This window comes from Ylistrum balloti, unplaced genomic scaffold (genome assembly GCF_031769215.1).
Source record: "Ylistrum balloti isolate Yb309-2 unplaced genomic scaffold, AGI_CSIRO_Ybal_v1 Utg369618, whole genome shotgun sequence".
Classification (NCBI taxonomy): Eukaryota; Metazoa; Mollusca; class Bivalvia; order Pectinida; family Pectinidae; genus Ylistrum; species Ylistrum balloti.
The window spans coordinates 1559431-1578870 of record NW_026781890.1 but is presented as its reverse complement, the minus strand read 5'-3'; the positions used below and the strand labels follow the sequence as shown (position 1 = coordinate 1578870).

Genomic DNA, 19440 nt, shown 5'->3' with positions numbered 1-19440 from the left:
AACTGTTCCCTTATATCACGACGAACCTTGTTCCAGTGCCATTGTAACCACTCTCCCCTAATACCACGACGCCATGTGCTCCAGTACCACTGTAACCACTGTCCCCTAATATCACGACGCCCCTTGCTCCAGTACCATTGTAACCACTGTCCCCTAACACCACGACGCCCCTTGCTCCAGTACCATTGTAACCACTATCCCCTAATACCACAGCGCCCCGTTCTTCAGTACCATTGTAAGCACTGTTCCCTAATACCACGACGCCCCGTTCTCCAGTACCATTTTAACCACTGTCCCCTAATACAACGACTCTCCGTTCTCCAGTACCATTGTAACCACTTTCCCCTAATACCATGACGCCCCTTGCTCCAGTACCATTGTAACCACTGTCCCCTAATACCACGACTCCCCGTTCTCCAGAACCATTGTAACCACTGTTCCCTAATACCACAACGCCCTGTTCTCCAGTACCATTGTAACCACTGTCCCCTAATACCACGCCGTCCCATTCTCCAGTACCATTGTAACCACTTTCCCCTTTTAACATGACGCCCCGTTCTCCAGTACCATTGTAACCACTTTCCCCTAATACCACGCCGTCCCGTTCTCCAGTGCCATTGTAACCACTGTCCCCTAATACCACGACGCCATGTGCTCGAGTACCATTGTAACCACTGTCCCCTAATACCACGACGCCCCGTTCTCCAGTATCATTGTAACCACTTTCCCCTAAACCACGCCGTCCCGTTCTCCAGTGCCATTGTAACCACTGTCCCCTAATACCACGACGCCCCGTTCTCCAGTATCATTGTAACCACTTTCCCCTAATACCACGCCGTCCCGTTCTCCAGTGCCATTGTAACCACTGTCCCCTAATACCACGACGCCATGTGCTCGAGTACCATTGTAACCACTGTCCCCTAATACCACGACGCCATGTGCTCGAGTACCATTGTAACCACTTTCCCCTAATACCACGACGCCCCGTTGCTCCAGTATCATTGTAACCACTGTCCCCTAATACCACGACGCCCCTTCTCCAGTGCCATTGCATTGTAACCACTGTCCCCTAATACCACGACGCCATGTGCTCGAGTACCATTGTAACCACTGTCCCCTAATACCACGACGCCATGTGCTCGAGTAACATTGTAACCACTGTCCCCTAATACCACGACGCCATGTGCTCGAGTACCATTGTAACCACTGTCCCCTAATACCACGACGCCATGTGCTCGAGTACCATTGTAACCACTGTCCCCTAATACCACGACGTCATGTGCTCGAGTACCATTGTAACCACTGTCCCCTAATACCACGACGCCATGTGCTCGAGTACCATTGTAACCACTGTCCCCTAATACCACGACGCCATGTGCTCGAGTACCATTGTAACCACTGTCCCCTAATACCACGACGCCCTTTGTTCGAGTAACATTGTAACCACTGTCCCCTAATACCACGACGCCATGTGCTCGAGTACCATTGTAACCACTGTCCCCTAATACCACGACGCCATGTGCTCGAGTACCATTGTAACCACTGTCCCCTAATACCACGACGCCCTTTGTTCGAGTACCATTGTAACCACTGTCCCCTAATACCACGACGCCATGTGCTCGAGTACCATTGTAACCACTGTCCCCTAATACCACGACGCCATGTGCTCGAGTAACATTGTAACCACTGTCCCCTAATACCACGACGCCATGTGCTCGAGTAACATTGTAACCACTGTCCCCTAATACCACGACGCCATGTGCTCGAGTAACATTGTAACCACTGTCCCCTAATACCACGACGCCATGTTCTCGAGTAACATTGTAACCACTGTCCCCTAATACCACGACGCCCCTTGCTCCAGTACCATTGTAACCACTGTCCCCTAATACCACGACGCCATGTGCTCGAGTAACATTGTAATCTTTGGGTACTACTATGATTTGTTCTTGGTACCACAGTAATTGATGTTTAGAAACTGAAGTTGTTGTGGAGGATAACGGGATTTTCACTCTATTTTTGTTAGGTATGCCTTTTCCCTGACATCTTTTGAGCTTGGCTACCCATTATACTCCATCTAAGGGATGAACATTTTCCCCAACAGATTCCTATTATCGTTTCCAAGTACAGTTAACAGCTGTAAACATTATCTTAATTAATTCAGTCGATTCTGGAAACATTAGTCATGCAGGAGAGAGTTTTATGTTTTAAACGTTAATGTTTCAACGCTTATAGTAGGTATATGAAATATACACCTCGGTTATCAGGTGTAGAAATCCAATATATTAACACACAGAAACAGAATAATTCTTTATTGAATTGTGTCTGTTTATCAAACCGAAATTGACAAGATTCAAATACACAGCCTACATTGCAAATTAATTGCTGATAGCACAAGGAACGATATGCTGATAGCACCTTTGATAACCCCCTTTTCTCCTCTTCACTATATCGTTATGTCCCTTTCTCCTCCATAACTGGACCTGTTTTTCACTTCCCCCTCTATCTCTGAATTGTTATGTCCCTTTTTCCTCCATTACTGGACCTGTCTGTCACTTTCCCCTCTATCTCTGTATCGTTAGGTCCCTTTTCCCTCCATTACTGGACCTGTTTTTCACTTCCTCCTCTATCTTTGTATCGTTATGTCCCTTACCCCTACATTACTGGACCGTTTCGTCACTTCTCCCTCTATCTTTGAATTGTTAGGTCCCATTCTTCTCTGTTACTGGACAGACTGTTCTGTCCCCCCAACCCCCACATCTTTGAATTCTTAGGTCCCTTTCTACTCCGGTTCTCGTTTGCTGAAGATGTATAAACATGATGTGGTCTTCATTTATAGAATCAGAGATGATCCGGAGATTTAATTTCAATGAGGTCGTCAAAGATCACATTGTTCATGATGTAATACTTAAACGTGCATCTAAAAGATGATAGTTTCATTTCGTAGCTGTTTCCAAAACCCGCCATGTATATCTTGGTCAATTCAAGTAAGTAATATCACAAACAAGGAACAACCCAGCACACTCACGAACATTTAACATGGCTAAATTCATATTGCAAAAAAAATTAAAAATGATTGTGAGTTGTGAGTTTATCGGACAGTTGTCGACAACAGAAACCGTAATACTGGGATCGTTAACAATGCCTTTTACGGAATCATCGTGCCTGGTGGTTAGGTTTATTAATGTCACAGTTCTTGTTGGCATTTTTATTTCTAAGTTTCTTTTATAGATTTGTTTTAAAATTTCTCCTTTATCTTGTGTCACCACAAAACAAACCATTTTTTTCATTAGGTTGACATTTTTTTACATGATATAACGTTTATTGTAATTCAGTCGAACAGATGAGGGTCTGTCATTATACTACACACATGCAGGATTTACACTTATTTCCTTCCACTGCAATACCGGGGTTCTACTTTACGTTTGTCTGACCGGAATATCGGGGATCTACTTTACATTTGTCTGACTGGAAGATCGGGGATCTACTTTGCGTTTGTCTGACTGGAATATCGGGGATCTACTTTACGTTTGTCTGACTGGAATATCGGGGATCTACTTTACGTTTGTCTGACTGGAAGATCGGGGATCTACTTTACGTTTGTCTGACTGGAATATCGGGGATCTACTTTACGTTTGTCTGACTGGAATATCGGGGATCTACTTTACGTTTGTCTGACTGGAATATCGGGGATCTACTTTACGTTTGTCTGACTGGAATATCGGGGATCTACATTACGTTTGTCTGACTGGAAGATCGGGGATCTACTTTACGTTTGTCTGACTGGAATATCGGGATACTACTTTACGTTTGTCTGACTGGAATATCGGGGATCTACTTTGCGTTTGTCTGACTGAAAGATCGGGGATCTACTTTACGTTTGTCTGACTGGAAGATCGGGGATCTACTTTACGTTTGTCTGACTGGAATATCGGGGATCTACTTTACGTTTGTCTGACTGGAAGATCGGGGATCTACTTTACGTTTGTCTGACTGGAATATCGGGGATCTACTTTACGTTTGTCTGACTGGAATATCGGGGATCTACTTTACGTTTGTCTGACTGGAAGATCGGGGATCTACTTTACGTTTGTCTGACGGAATTTGTCTGACTGGAATATCGGGATCTACTTTACTGACTGGAAGATCGGGGATCTACTTTACGTTTGTCTGACTGGAATATCGGGGATCTACTTTACGTTTGTCTGACTGGAATATCGGGGATCTACTTTACGTTTGTCTGACTGGAATATTTACTTTACGTTTGTCTGACTGGAAGATCGGGGATCTACTTTACGTTTGTCTGACTGGAAGATCGGGGATCTACTTTACGTTTGTCTGACTGTAAGATCGGGGTTCTACTTTACGTTTGTTTGACTTGAAGATCGGGGATTTACTTTACGTTTGTCTGACTGGAAGATCGGGGATCTACTTTACGTTTGTCTGACCGGAATATCGGGGATCTACTTTACGTTTGTCTGACTGGAAGATCGGGGATCTACTTTACATTTGTCTGACTGGAATATCGGGATTCTACTTTACGTTTGTCTGACTGGAATATCGAGGATCTACTTTACGTTTGTCTGACTGAAAGATCGGGGATCTACTTTACGTTTGTCTGACTGGAAGATCGGGGATCTACTTTACGTTTGTCTGACTGGAAGATCGGGGATCTACTTTACGTTTGTCTGACTGGAAGATCGGGGATCTACTTTACGTTTGTCTTTGTCTGACTGGAACTGGAAGATCGGGGATCTACTTTACGTTTGTCTGACTGTAATATCGGGGATCTACTTTACGTTTGTCTGACTGGAAGATCGGGGATCGGGAATATCGGGGATCTACTTTACGTTTGTCTGACTGAAAGATCGGGGATCTACTTTACGTTTGTCTGACTTAGAGATCGGGGATCTACTTTACGTTTGTCTGACTGGAAGATCGGGGATCTACTTTACGTTTGTCTGACTGGAATATCGGGGATCTACTTTACGTTTGTCTGACTGGAATATCGGGGATCTACTTTACGTTTGTCTGACTGGAATATCGGGGATCTACTTTACGTTTGTCTGACTGGAAGATCGGGGATCTACTTTACGTTTGTCTGACTGGAATATCGGGGATCTACTTTCCGTTTGTCTGACTGGAAGATCGGGGATCTACTTTACGTTTGTCTGACTGGAATATCGGGGATCTACTTTACGTTTGTCTGACTGGAAGATCGGGGATCTACTTTACGTTTGTCTGACTGAAAGATCGGGGATCTACTTTACGTTTGTCTGACTGGAAGATCGGGGATCTACTTTACGTTTGTCTGACCGGAATATCGGGGATCTACTTTACGTTTGTCTGACTGGAATATCGGGGATCTACTTTACGTTTGTCTGACTGGAATATCGGGGATCTACTTTACGTTTGTCTGACTGGAAGATCGGGGATCTACTTTACGTTTGTCTGACTGGAAAATCGGGGATCTACTTTACATTTGTCTGACTGGAAGATCGGGGATCTACTTTACATTTGTCTGACTGGAATATCGGGGATCTACTTTACGTTTGTCTGACTGGAAGATCGGGGATCTACTTTACGTTTGTCTGACTGGAATATCGGGGATCTACTTTACGTTTGTCTGACTGGAATATCGGGGATCTACTTTACGTTTGTCTGACTGGAAGATCGGGGATCTACTTTACGTTTGTCTGACTGGAAGATCGGGGATCTACTTTACGTTTGTCTGACTGGAAGATCGGGGATCTACTTTACGTTTGTCTGACTGGAAGATCGGGGATCTACTTTACGTTTGTCTGACTGGAATATCGGGGATCTACTTTACGTTTGTCTGACTGGAAGATCGGGGATCTACTTTACGTTTGTCTGAAGATCGGGGTTCTACTTTACGTTTGTCTGACTGGAATATCGGGGATCTACTTTACGTTTGTCTGACTGGAATATCGGGGATCTACTTTACGTTTGTCTGACTGGAAGATCGGGGATCTACTTTACGTTTGTCTGACTGGAAGATCGGGGATCTACTTTACGTTTGTCTGACTGGAAGATCGGGGATCTACTTTACGTTTGTCTGACTGGAATATCGGGGATCTACTTTACGTTTGTCTGATTGGAATATCGGGATTCTACTTTACGTTTGTCTGACTGGAAGATCGGGGATCTACTTTACGTTTGTCTGACTGGAAGATCGGGGATCTACTTTACGTTTGTCTGACTGGAAGATCGGGGATCTACTTTACGTTTGTCTGACTGGAAGATCGGGGATCTACTTTACGTTTGTCTGACTGAAAGATCGGGGTTCTACTTTACGTTTGTTTGACTTGAAGATCGGGGTTCTACTTTACGTTTGTTTGACTTGAAGATCGGGGTTCTACTTTACGTTTGTTTGACTTGAAGATCGGGGATCTACTTTACGTTTGTCTGACTGGAAGATCGGGGATCTACTTTACGTTTGTCTGACTGGAAGATCGGGGATCTACTTTACGTTTGTCTGACTGGAAGATCGGGGATCTACTTTACGTTTGTCTGACTGAAAGATCGGGGTTCTACTTTACGTTTGTTTGACTTGAAGATCGGGGATCTACTTTACGTTTGTCTGACTGGAATATCGGGGTTCTACTTTACGTTTGTCTGACATGAATATCGGGGTTCTACTTTACGTTTGTCTGACTTGAATATCGGGGTTCTACTTTACGTTTGTCTGACTTGAAGATCGGGGATCTACTTTACGTTTGTCTGAACAAATTCCGGTGATTAATTTATTTTGTTATTCACAACAACAGTTGTAATCGATTGCAAATAATGCACAATGGCCTGATGGGAGCCATGGTGTTCCTTTGAAAATATTTTAAATGTCATCCTGAACTTTGACATAAAGCCAAGAATAAATGGCCTTATCTCTATCAAGGTCAACGTGACATGTCATTAGTCTGTTTATCAAGTCGTTGTACTGATGTGATCAAGATGGTTTACTTTGTCACCCAATATATCGATTATCTCACCCGACACTCACAGAGACATGGTATTACATCATCATAAGTGTATCAAATCTGACTTATTATTTGTTGGGAAGTGGGGACCATTGAACTTTCAAAAATATTTATCAATAGTATTACTGGAAGGACATGGTACACATGTAGCACAGTAATTTGTGAAAATGTATTCAGTAAAGGGTATGTCTTTTCATAGATTCTCGTTATAAAGTTATTTGCATAATATCATATGTCTTGGTAATATTCTCAGTCGAAGGCATGTAACTCCAAACATCAATAGCTACGTAGAGTGTATTATTACAAACAAAGAGATATAACTCGAATGAAATAAAAGGGACATAACTCGTGCAAACTAAGAGTATTTTACCGATGAAAATATTGATCACTAACAAGTCTTCCGATGAGGTCGACTGATGAATTTATCAACGTAAGGAAAATACACTGTATATAAGATATTGTAAAATATGATACATTCAAAATATACCAATACAATAAACACGGGTTTTTTTATCAAGTCAATCTTATTTAAATTTAATCTCCTTGGTGATACAATATTACTCCATAAGACTTTATATTTGAAATAGCATGGCGCTTTTCCAGTTTTAAGGGTAATATTCACAAAAGTATAACACAGATTTAGGGAATTATCAATTTGAAGAAATCATTGACACGTGGAAACGAGCACCAGATCACGTGTTGTTTGCTGAATTATGTTTTGTTCTTTATGGATCACTCGTAACATTACCCATCGCGCTGGATACAAACTAATGAACACACGAAACACAGTATAACACAATGTAGTCACTAAAAAATACAAGATAAACGCTCAGTCCACTAGATTAAAATTGTGAGTGAGGTTTGTACTGCCAAATGTGTATTGTTAACAACTTACTCTAAAAATGGTCATTTATTTTATCAAGAAGATAGATACCATGATGTAATCGCTACTTCCTACAAGTTCTAATACACAAGAACATGACATGATGTTTTTTTCAGTCGTATGTGTAATGCACGATTCATTATGCAGCGATGGGTAAATAAGTCAGGGACATTGATGGTTTCGATGTTGTTTGTTTTGTCCTCATTTGGGAACGTGACATTACTTACTTTCACTGACCTAACTTTTATATAGACGCTGAATCAATATACACTAAAACTGCCGGAACAATTGGGCCCGAATTCATGTAACCATTTTCTGGCTGAAACTCGTACTTGTACTCGGATTCAAATGCTAAGTACGTTTTGTGGTAAATCTGATTTGAGAATCAATATTTTTTCAAACATTTAAAGCAAATGCGGTAAGATTTCAAATGTGATCTTATTTTCAATGTTTAGTTTTTGCCTTTTAAACAAATTTTTAATCATCTAAGAGAATTGTAGGGGAAAATAGGTTAAAAGCATTATAGATTTCATCCTTGAGCATGACAATGGTGTTAAAAATACGGGCCCTGGTCGTATTGTACTTTTTCATTTATCCTCGTGTAAAACCTATTTTCATCGAGTCTGATTTTGAGTCAAGATTCTATATTTTGGTTGATTGTTTTTATCTAGTAATTTTTACAAATGTTAAATGTTACTAGACTGAGTTATGGATCTTGGCGATTTGAAGGCGTAGTATGTGGATCGGCAAGTGTTTCACGATGAATCAAATTCCCTTCTGTTGAAGAATGACATTGATTACCGGAAATGAGGTCATAGGACAATCTCTAGCCAGTAATAACGGCTGTAAATGTTGCACTGTGGTCACGGCATCATTCCAAAACTGACCATCTGTAATGAGGCAACAAAAGCGAAAGACTTGATGTTAAATATCGAACAAAGTAAATATGATAAGATCAATACCTAAAAATAGATATCTAAAAATAGATACAATGTGCCTAAAAATAGACACCTAAAAATTTAAAAAAATGAAATTAACCTAATGCATGTTTAAAGTTGTAGTAAGCATTTGAAGAAACATGCTATGCCAATAACTTAACGATTATCTGTTGCCAATTTCAAAACAGGTGTCACGGAGAAGACACATCTATTCTGTCAAGATCGAGTTTCCATTGAAATGATCCATCTGTCGAAAAGTCTTTTTTAGTTTGGAACCAATAATCTAATGTTCACTCTGTAAAGAAAATATTTATTGGTAAAGCAATGTAACAGCTGTCAATTTCAGTTATGTAACACAGGAGCAAGAAACCGGAAGAACAAATTATAATCCTTGCATCCTTTCTATCAAAATTTACTTCAGATTGATATTACATAATTAATTTGGAAGCTTGTTTGTAACTTTTGCATATGCTGATATTGGTGTTAAGCCATTCTAGCGTGCCATCTCCACTGTGAAAAACTACACAATTACCCAGAATAATTATTATGATTCGTGCCGGAATGCTGTACACGGTACCTCGAGTGACGCCATCTTAGTATCCGTCACAATGTTATACTTACTTTGTAGAATGCTAATCCTACGTTTGCCTTTTGGGAGTGTTGTCATGGTAACACACATGTATCCATCAGTGTTCTTCATTATTACGGTATTAGTTCTGGAACAAATGATTTAAACAAACTGGGTTAAAGAATGCTTAGGCTCTGTTGGTATTTCTGTCCGGAGATCTTTCTGTTGTCTTTATCGGGGTTGTAGCTAATTGTTATCATAACCCTTTAGGTGATAACTGGAAATACTGGGAACCATAACCAGTAAAGTGACCTTATATCTGTAGGTACGTCTTCATATTTAATCCACAAAACCAATCTAATCTTCCATGTAGGCACAACACTCTAAACTGGTAAAACATTTACAGTGGCCTTACCACTAGAACACACATTACCTTACACGTCGCTGTATTAATACTAAATAAATTTTAAGTTTAAAAGTGTAAAATCTTGAATCAGAAAAGTTTGTTTTGTTCAGTATAGATACAACAAACAAAAAATATCGACATACCAACAGGATCTAAATTCAAACTAAAATTCGTTGAGACTAGGTCAAAATATGAACAAAAGGAAGATCTGTTTGAAAGCTGCTGGGAAAGTACCAGGAGAAAATGCCATGCGTTCCGGAAGAGTAAGGGTCTTCCGCTACATCGAAGACATTCGTCATGTACATCTAATTTACTCCAATTAAGGTAAGTTAATGTGTTGCCTTGTTTTGTAGGTCATAAAATCATAATTGTTCTAGAATGGTAACAAATGGAAAAGCTATCTTGTCATCATTGAATGAAAAAAGGCTTCAAAATACAGAACGGGTTTAAACCAATAAACTACTAAACAATATTCTAATAAGCCACAAAAGACTTGTTAGGATGACCTTGACAATTGATTATAAAGTTTATCGTTTAGACACGGGCTTTTGATATGAAGCTGAAAAATGCACACTAAAAGTGCAATTAATTATCATTGACTTTTCAGTAATCACGAAAACAACACACGGTATGGTAATGTTGGCTCTTTTCGAAAATCATCGATTGTTCGATACAAGATCAATGACCAATGTAGACCGTGACGACATTTTTCGTTTTTGGTCACTTTTATACATGTATATGATGTTTAGATAATTTGTTCTTCACCTCAGTAGATACCTATCCCTGTCTCTAAACTCGCACGTGAGATTCAGGCTGAAACCTCCAATAAAGACAAATATAATGCGACGCCTCTCTAAGATCACGTGGTCGGTCCCTGATAGAGTGGAATTCCATGTTCCCCTGAACGCTTCTGGAAATCTACATACACCAGCTGTAACGAATACAATAGAAAATGGTAACATTCATGTATCAGCTTGTAAAACAAAAAAGTAATAGAATCTTTCACTTCGTTTAGGGTGAGAAAGGGGGATTCTGCCCGACATGAAAACTATTATGTTGTCAAACACGAGGATTGCCGAGTGTTCCACAACATAACAACCTTCAACCCTTGGATGGGACAAAGAAATACTGTTAAAAAGCGTGGGTTTACCTGTCCATGGGAAGAAATGTAATCTTCCCTTTCTATGAACAGGTAAATCCACTTTTTTCCCATGTGAGATTCCCTATAGGGCTGAAACGGAGGGTTTCACCTGTAAGGACATTGATATGTTGTCACAGTAACAATTCACTGACGTCACGTCAACAATTAAATCACTTCAATGATGCGAAGCATTGGGGCAAAATAATAATAAAAAAAAAACACAACAAACATATCAGTACCTAAATTGTTGTTGTAAGTAACACTAGATATATATGTCCGAGGGAATATGAAGTAATTGTAACAATAGAAATATTTGTCAATGAAAACTTTTTGTTATGAATCATTTTTTGTAAAAACGAGTGTTATAAATACCCTTTATTTTAACATATACTAACGTCGTTTGCGCTTTATATACACCGTGTTTACATTGGACTGTTTCTCCAGCCGACAAATATCCTCGATTGTAACGGAGACGTTAGTACCAACGGTTTGTGGATCCATGACGTTGCCGTTAACCGGAACAGCTACATTTGTAGGAAATAACAAAACAACATTACCACATTTTACAAAATTATCATGTTTTTTATCATTATAATCATTTCCCTTTTAAAATTTTGTTTTGTTCTTGTCTGGAACAGCATCTTCACTTGTCAACATTGTTCAGTTACTGTATTGTAATCAGCAGAATGCTATTGTGTGCACGGGGACAATCTTTAATTGAGTGTGGGCGGAAGACGTCACTAGCAATGAGTAGTCTAGTACAATGTACATTAACACGTTACTCACGGTTAAGTCTATCCATGGTTACGCCAGCATCAGCCATTTCACCAAAAAGCAGACATATGACACCATCAGCGCCTGCATCATCACTGTAATGGCAAGAATAAATTGATCCTGACAGAAAGAAATATTTCCATCAAACCAGACAACTTAGTTTATAATAATAGATTTTGACATGACTTACAGAATGGTCCTCAGGAGTACGATATTTCCCTTACTCTCTACACAGTCATAGGTTCGCTGGACTTGTCCTTCTGTAGTAGACAAAACTTGTGTCCTTGCCAGTTTGATGGTAACTTTGTTTGAGCCGACCACATCCCAACTGCCTTGGTAATATGACGGTATATCACACGAATCAGCTAAGGGAAAAAATTAAACAAGTTTAGAAGCAAACAAATCATTTACACAACAGAAAACAAATGTTTTCGATAGGGTTTCATTTTATCATACAGATCAACATTTTTTAAAGAACCCCGGAATTTGCGTCCAATACATACACGTACAAATGTTTTCTTCAAGAATTCAATTCAATGCACGAAGTCACAGATCAACGTTGTTTTATACCTGTACAAAACTTTCCAAACACCAAAACCTCCATACAAATCTGGAACCTTAGTAAAGAGTTACAGATCAACATATACAATGTGTTGTTTGGCAGTTTGAAGTTAAACTGTTCTAAACGTGCCACTCGTCACGTATTTCACGTTTTGAGGTTGATAAGCAACGTATATGTAAACTTCTATGTATTTTATATATTTACCGTGAGCGCAGATCATTGTATTTGGTCCCAAAAGAAACCATCCACTCACCAACACCACAACAAACACTAGATATCTCGGCATCGTTTGTCTTAAAACAGGAAAAACGTGATAGGAAGGTTGATACAAATATGACTCTAGTTTATGACGTAACTGATTCTGTTACATTCTTGTAGATATAATTGTATGGGTTCGTCCCTTGGGGCTGTTTTGTCCTATGTATAGAAAGGTAACAGCCGATGTACCTCATGAAGAAATCTATAGGACAACCATCGGTGGTACATTGTACACTGCTCCTGTCTGTGAAATAAAGACAATGAGGACAGTGTGCTTTGGCTGCAGGCAAAAACAAATGGTCCCAAGTAACATTGGTCTAGTCAATTAGCACATTAGGTTTCATTCATTCGTTTGCTAGTTCGTTCGATCGTTCGTTCTGTTATTCGTCCATTCATCACCCTGTCATTATTGATTCGTTCGGTAATTAATTCATTCTGTGGTTCGTTTATCAATTTGTTTGACTTTTGTATATTCATATTAAATGACTTTGCAATGAACTGTATTTATGAGCAAATATTAGTCAAACATGAATGCATAAACTCGCTCCACCATATAAAACGGACGAAAACGGAAACAGAACTGTGTACCTCCTGTTTAGCCGACTGGACACTGAAATATCAACCATTGGAGCCAAAGTCTTTCATATTTCAATAACACATGTATATGTGATGTTATTTCAAAATCAGAAAATGGTTTAAAAACTGTCCTTACTTTGGACCACCAAGAAGAATATTTATGTAATTTGGATGTCTATCATCATATTCAGTATACAATAAATTAGACGCTTTAAATAATCTCTGTATGCAATAACAATAGATATCTTTCAATGTTTCTGTTTTCCTACTAAAGAATGTACAAAGTCGATTTAAAAATTTAATTTTACCTATACATCACTTGTAGCAAGGAACATATTACTTATTTTATATTGAAAAGCTTGTAACCTTGTTTCCATTATACATCTAACTGAATTGGCATATATATCATGCCAGCTGAAATTGTCTTCTATTTCAATAACATATTTCCATTTCGCTTGTCTCCTTTCCGGTTTTATTACAACCTGTTGAACAAATTTCCAATAAATAAAGTTCCAGTCAGTTTTGCTCGACATGCAAATGTAAGCGGTACAATATCTGCCTTCGTAGTTTTATTATAACTTCATTGTGTTCTATTCAGTTTCTGTATCCTTGGTTCTAGTGTTTGTTTATCTTGGTTAAGATAGAATAATATTGAATACAATTTTGAGGCGCTACCGCTTCTAAATCATTGAATTCTCTGATTACCCCATTATGGAAAAGATCCTTTACTGTGCCTAAACCACTTTGTGTTTTCTATGGATTACATAACTTTAATACAAAATTAGTTTCGCTTTTGTATAAATATTCTGACAAAGTATCAGGCTGTCTTTGGAGTTCTAGCAAAACAAAGACAATCCCTTCAGAAAGGATTTTCAAAATATTTCCGAACCTTCAGTTTTTGCTTTAAAGATCAACAACAACAGTTCAATTTCAAGAGGCAAAATTTCTTTTAACATTTTAATCAAGAATTTCCTTGAATTCATAAATTTTTTATCCATTTCACTTTCAGATATTTTTCAAAGAAAAACATGGGTCATGTTGAGGCCTCCATCTTCCCCACAAGAGAAAAAACTGCCTGAATGCCGACACTTGTATTTTGAACAAGACAAAAACAAAATAGCGGATACCATGTAGATAGTCTGAACCCTTTGTACTATAACATCATCAGCCCCTTTACGTCCTTGTTATCCATGCGTACATTTCAATGTTTTGTTAGCTCTGACAGTTTCAGTTCCTTTTTCCTTAGTTCTGACAATTTCAGTTCCTTTTTCCTTAGTTCAGACAGATTTAGTCCCCTTTCCTTAGTTCAGACAGTTTTAGTTCCCCTTTCCTTAGTTCAGACAGTTTTAGTTCCCATTTCCTTAGTTCAGACAGTTTTAGTTCCCTTTTCCTTAGTTCAGACAGTTTTAGTCCCCTTTCCTTAGTTCAGACAGTTTTAGTCCCCTTTCCTTAGTTCAGACAGTTTTAGTTCCCTTTTCCTTAGTTCAGACAGTTTTAGTCCCCTTTCCTTAGTTCAGACAGTTTTAGTTCCCTTTTCCTTAGTTCAGACAGTTTCAGTTCCCCTTTCCTTAGTTAAGATAATTTCTGTTCCCATTTCCTTAGTTCAGACAGTTTTAGTTCCCTTTTCCTTAGTTCAGACAGTTTTAGTTCCCCTTTGTTAGTTCAGACAGTTTTAGTCCCCTTTCCTTAGTTCAGACAGTTTTAGTTCCCCTTTCCTTAGTTCAGACAGTTTTAGTTCCCCTTTCCTTAGTTCAGACAGTTTGAGTTCCCCTTTCCTTAGTTCAGACAGTTTTAGTTCCCCTTTCCTTAGTTAAGACAGTTTCTGTCCCCCTTTCGTTAATTAGTTCAGACAGTTTTAGTTCCCCTTTCGTTAATTCAGACAGTTTTAGTTCCCCTTTCGTTAATTCAGACAGTTTTAGTTCCCCTTTCCTTAGTTCAGACAGTTTCTGTTCCCCTTTCCTTAGTTCAGACAGTTTTAGTTCCCCTTTCCTTAGTTCAGACAGTTTCTGTTCCCCTTTCCTTAGTTCAGACAGACAGTTTCAGTTCCCCTTTCCTTAGTTCTGACAGTTTTAGTTCCCCTTTCCTTAGTTCAGACAGTTTTAGTTCCCCTTTCATTAATTCAGACAGTTTCAGTTCCGATTTCCTTAGTTCTGACAGTTTTAGTTCCCCTTTCGTTAATTCAGACAGTTTTAGTTCCCCTTTCCTTAGTTCAGACAGTTTCTGTTCCCCTTTCGTTAATTCAGACAGTTTCTGTTCCCCTTTCATTAATTCAGACAGTTTCTGTCCCCCTTTCGTTAATTCAGACAGTTTCTGTTCCCCTTTCCTTAGTTCAGACAGTTTTAGTTCCCCTTTCCTTAGTTCAGACAGTTTTAGTTCCCCTTTCCTTAGTTCAGACAGTTTTAGTTCCCCTTTCCTTAGTTCAGACAGTTTTAGTTCCCTTTTCCTTAGTTCAGACAGTTTTAGTTCCCCTTTGTTAGTTCAGACAGTTTTAGTCCCCTTTCCCTAGTTCAGACAGTTTCAGTTCCGATTTCCTTAGTTCAGACAGTTTTAGTTCCCCTTTCCTTAGTTAGACCAGTTTTAGTCCAGTTCAGACAGTTTTAGTTCCCCTTTCCTTATACCACCAACAGTTCAGACAGTTTTAGTTCCCCTTTCCTTAGTTGAGATAGTTTTAGTCCCCTTTCCCTAGTTCAGACAGTTTCAGTTCCCCTTTCCTTAGTTAAGATAGTTTTAGTCCCCTTTCCTTAGTTCAGACAGTTTCTGTTCCCCTTTCCTTAGTTCAGACAGTTTTAGTTCCCCTTTCCTTAGTTCAGACAGTTTCTGTTCCCCTTTCCTTAGTTCAGACAGTTTCTGTTCCCCTTTCCTTAGTTCAGACAGTTTTAGTTCCCCTTTCCTTAGTTCAGACAGTTTCTGTTCCCCTTTCCTTAGTTCAGACAGTTTTAGTTCCCCTTTCCCCTTTCGTTAATTCAGACAGTTTCTGTTCCCCTTTCCTTAGTTCAGACAGTTTTAGTTCCCCTTTCGTTAATTCAGACAGTTTTAGTTCCCCTTTCGTTAATTCAGACAGTTTTAGTTCCCCTTTCGTTAATTCAGACAGTTTCTGTTCCCCTTTCCTTAGTTCAGACAGTTTTAGTCCCCTTTTCTTTGTTCTGACAGTTTTAGTTCCCCTTTCGTTAATTCAGACAGTTTCTGTTCCCCTTTCCTTAGTTCAGACAGTTTTAGTTCCCCTTTCGTTAATTCAGACAGTTTTAGTTCCCCTTTCGTTAATTCAGACAGTTTCTGTTTCCCTTTCGTTAATTCAGACAGTTTCTGTTCCCCTTTCGTTAGTTCAGTCGGTTTTAGTTCCTTTTTCCTTAATTCAGATAGTCTGATATTTTCTGAAATTGTGAAATTTCTATTTGTGTTAAGCTATCTTGTTTAGATGTATATGGATTCTTAAATATACACTTCTGCTCCAATTATCTTCGTTTGGTATGCAATCTGCTCTCTGTAATTAGATCAGTAATACTGAAATTGACAACATAGCGTGTTTTCTCCCAATTTCAAACCAGTTCGCTTTTGACTGTAAAAGAGAGACCTTCCATTTTACTTTTCCTTAATACTGCACTTCCGGGTTTTTTTTGGTAATTGAATTACCCTCAATAAGTAACATTTCCGTTTTGATTTACACTGTATCATTGTATTTCTGACTCTAAATCATTCTCGAGTTTTCCCCTCTTACTTTTTGTTTTTGAAATTTTTGAAAATTGAGAGAGAATTTTAACCTTTAACATTTCACGATGTATTTGGTCATTTCAATGTGACAGTCTCCGTGTAATGCAATATTCATTTCTTGTCACATCAGTAGGATCTTCTCCCATTCTAAGAGAGAAGCATTGTTTCCAGTGTCCTTGTATACCACGTTCTACTTGACTGAAATATTTCGTTTTTGAATGTGTCTTCTAAAACAAAAAAAAAGTATTCTATCCAGATTTTAATTTGTGGAATGGGATTGTTTTCCCTCGTGTGAAGTATATCCGGTATGAACATATACAGGACCAATTCACTTCCATTCGGACTCATCTATTTATTTTCAATGGTAAAAATAAAACATTGATGTTGAATTCAAATGAAATGATATGCAAACTTGAATGAAAATAAACCCTGACTCTTTTGTTTCTCGAGATTAAGGAGTTTCACTGCTCTGTTCTGTACAATATACAAATCGCCACAACATACATGTCAAGTATTGATAAAGATCTGAAACAGCACTGAGAGTGGAAAATCATTTCTTAAATTCAGAAAGTTGATTCAACACATGGGGACTTGGGGTGGGGCCCCAAAAGGGGAAGTAAGACGAGATTTTTATGTACCAGAGACCCACGTTATATCAGACATTTGATTCTGTATCGTCATTAACAATTTCAACATTAACGTTTACTAGTGCCGTGTGAGTGCAATATTGTCAGTTTATTTATAAAACTTTACATTAGTATGCATGTCTGGCATGTCATATCGTTTAGAATATTATTCACGTGTTTTTGAAAGGATGTATCATCACAACATTACGTGCGAGGAATCAATTCTCCACAGTTTATCCTATCTGTACTGATATATGACGGGGTTATCTCCCCAAATACTTTCAGTTTCCAGTAGATGACGCCACATGCTCCCCTTACGTCAATGGCTGTTTATCATACACATGCATTACAATAGTTGCACTCAGCCGGGAAAGAACAGATGTTGACATGATTAGCAGACGTTACAACTAGGGTCTGCCCAATTACCAAAAACTGTAAGTATTCGCTGGAAAGATTGATCTCAACAGGTCTTTATTAAGCTGTTATTAGTCGCTACTCTAAGCTACTTTGATAGATTATGTAGAATAACGCAAGTTGTTTACAAAATCAATATTTTCCCCGTTTACTCTTCTTTCGTTTACTGTCATACTTGTACATATGAACGATATACGTTTTAGTGACAGATACGGCGACGTTGTTGTTTAAGTTTATTATTTACGTAAATTGCTGCGCCACGTTTGTCAAATTCGCCGGTTTGTTTTGATACTCGGCCGAAGCAGGTTTCCATTTCTAACGTTGATCATGAGTATTGTAAACATATGCAACCAAGCGTGATGAGAGCCGGGCCTCAGTAGCATGTTTAAACCTTCATTGCCAGTATACAATTTGATTTGTACGTAAGGCCATAAAAGTGGATGATAAACCCGTTAAATAAAAATAGTATTCAATTTGGCCATGGCATATCGACCTGATCAGCTGGGTATCTGTATCAGTGACAAATTTAAGAGGTGATAATTTACTAATCCAGTTAATTAAAAAATCGGCGAAATCAGTATCATAAGTTGTCTAAAGGTGAATTTAATTTCACAAATGAAGAATTCGTAATATGTTATTTTCAACTTAAAATTTTAAGAAATTTATCTATCAAACTCTTAAAATTGAGAAGTCAGATGATGTATGTGTGGTAAATACTCTCCCCATCAGTATTGTTAGTATTATTATACTTATGTTATATATGTACTGACATGTTTAATGTCATTGGGTTATGTTCCCAGCAAATGTCATCACCATGTTTTATGTCAATGTAATGGAAGTCATTATCAAATTCATATTGATGCCTATGTAAGGGAACAGAACACTGTGACCTATGAAGGTGTTTCTTGTGCTACTCACTAAACGGATGAGGTTACCTCTAGTATACCATAGTAACCTACAATTTAATGCTATTTACCAGTAGAATATAATCGGTTTAGGTGGGGGATCATAGTGATCTGCCACTCATAATCTCTATGAAGGCAAAACTGCATCACTATGATTCCCAATAACTTATTGTGTCACATGAAAATATCCCCATTCTTCAAACAGTAGCATGATATTTGGACAGACAAGAGTATTGGCATTAGTGTCTAGAACCTCTAAAAACCTAATGACAGCTAAAATTTTAAGACACTCCTAACCATTTGAGTTACAAGCACCTCTTCTTGTATCTGTTTCCTAACACTTCTCTCTCTAAGACAGTACCATGGTATTTGCTTTGCCAATTAATATTTATTGCATATGCTGATCGAAAGGAGAGCTGGTAAAAAAATTTAGAAGAAAAACCCAGATCAGATTTCAAACAAGGGTTGTCCCAAAGTCTGCAGATTCTGTAGCGATGTAGTTCAAATTAATCTCATATGTAGTTAAGCTAGCTGGTGCAATCCTACTGCATCCAAGTTGTGTATCTCAACCAACCATTCATCTGTGTTAGTATAAGATGACAGTGAGTAAGGTAACCACTGTTTTGACTACATAGATCTTATTGATTTTCAAACAGGTTTTACAACCAGGTACATTCAACTAGTAA

General features: G+C 38.6%; 1 protein-coding gene across 3 annotated transcripts in view; it reads left to right on the top strand.

Annotated features, from left to right (window-relative positions):
- The first annotated feature begins 17779 nt into the window (after nt 1-17779).
- The window catches only part of LOC132549243 (MAP kinase-activating death domain protein-like), a 72083-nt gene continuing 70422 nt past the window's right edge, over nt 17780-19440 (top strand). For all 3 annotated transcript variants that reach the window (XM_060213168.1, XM_060213176.1, XM_060213160.1), the window contains exon 1: nt 17780-17869. The gene's annotated coding sequence lies outside the window, so the exon portion shown is untranslated. The remainder of the gene's footprint in view (nt 17870-19440) is intronic.